Source organism: Volvox carteri (genome assembly GCF_000143455.1).
Source record: "Volvox carteri f. nagariensis unplaced genomic scaffold VOLCAscaffold_18, whole genome shotgun sequence".
Taxonomy (NCBI): Eukaryota; Viridiplantae; Chlorophyta; class Chlorophyceae; order Chlamydomonadales; family Volvocaceae; genus Volvox; species Volvox carteri.
The window spans coordinates 1,104,587-1,105,356 of record NW_003307561.1 but is presented as its reverse complement, the minus strand read 5'-3'; positions in this window follow the sequence as shown (position 1 = coordinate 1,105,356).

Sequence of the window (770 nt, the reverse complement as noted above, 5' to 3'; positions counted from 1 at the left end):
CCGTGGTGACGGCGGGCGTCATGGCGATGATTTTGCCGGCCACCTGCGCCACCTGCCGCGCCGTTAGCCGCTCGCCTTCGAGCTGTGTAAGCAGCGCACGGAATCTAGCTAGCTTGTCGTCCGGTACTCTGAATGCTTGCGCCTCCGCATCCACCTCCATTCCCAAGAAACGGACTCGCCTTCTGGGGATCAGCTGGCACTTGGACAGACTGAGGGTGAAGCCCAGGGCTGCCAGCAGCCGTACTACCGCCCCACACTGGAACTGTGCCGCGGCCTTCGACCCCGCGGCACCCATCTGGTCGTCTATCAGGAAAGACATGCGGACCCCTAGCTGCCGTAAAGGCCGGAAAACCTCGAGCTTCATGCTTGTGTACAAGTGGCAGGCCGGCGCCAGGCCGAACGGCAGGTGTGGCCAAAAGAGCGTCTGCCCCCGCCACCGCATAGCCAGATAAGTGTGCTCCCGTTCGTGGAGTGATAGCTGCCAGTACCCGCTCTTGTCATCCGTGGTGTACAGCCAATCTTCCGGTAAGAGGTAGCTAGGGACTTCTGCCAGTCGTTCATACTTCACAGGCCGGTACCTCAAGAAACAGTTAATGTACATCGGGTTAATACAGAGTCGCAGCTTGCCGTCTTTTTCCACCACCCGCAAGCCATTAACTACCGTGNGGGGAGGCGCGTCGGCTGGCCATTCCCGTATCACTCCTCGGTCCAGGGCCTTTCTCAATTCGGCTGTAACAAACTCATGGTGCTGAGTCGCGCTGCGATGGTTA